Source organism: Rhea americana, unplaced genomic scaffold, assembly GCF_003343005.1.
Source record: "Rhea americana isolate MKP2758 unplaced genomic scaffold, rheAme1 scaffold_175, whole genome shotgun sequence".
In the NCBI taxonomy this organism is placed as follows: domain Eukaryota; kingdom Metazoa; phylum Chordata; class Aves; order Rheiformes; family Rheidae; genus Rhea; species Rhea americana.
The window spans coordinates 876,894-877,630 of record NW_028185872.1 but is presented as its reverse complement, the minus strand read 5'-3'; positions in this window follow the sequence as shown (position 1 = coordinate 877,630).

Below are 737 nucleotides of genomic sequence, written 5' to 3'. Positions count from 1 at the left end.
ACGCTGCACCCCTTTTACCGGCCAAGTCCCGCAGTTCCTCTCAAAGAGGCGAAATTAAGAAGCCACCAACCAATGAGCCCCAAATCTGAAGGGAAAACTSCTTTTTGTGCCCAGAGAGCTGCCTGATCTCTTGCGTGGTGCCAGCCCCGCTTGAGAACGCTAAGGCAGAACGAATAATTTCCTGCTAAATCCCAGTTTGCTTTCTGATTTCTGCCGGTCAGGGAGGGAGGGACGGCGGTTCGCGGGCCTGGATCTGCCAGGAGAAGCCGCGTCCCCTCGGCCGGCGCCGGCGGGCGCTGCCAGGACGGGCGGGGGCGGCCGCGGGGCTGCGGGGGCCGCTCGGGAGCCCCCGCGGGGCCTGCGGGACGCGGCCCGAGACACCGGCGCGGGCCGCAGAGCGACCTGAAGGTTTGGCAGGGGCAAAGCCGGGAGCACCCGGGGAGGGGGGTTCACAAAAAAATCCCGATGCGTGGGAGAAGGGGCAGCTTTTGTATTTGGAGCCAGCAAATGACAGCTGCCGAGTTTAAAGCAAGCAAATCGCAGCTTCTGGACTGCCAGGGAGCAAACTGGCAGCGACGGCCCCGGGTTTTTATTCTCTCTGCGTTTGCGGCTTTGGGCAGGCAGCTGCCAAGCCAAAGGACGAACTCGGTCTCGGCCGGGGGCTGAGGGGGCGGCGCGGGGTCTCCCGCGGCCGCCGCCGCCGGGCAGCGCTTCCAGCGGGACCCGAACTTCTGCCG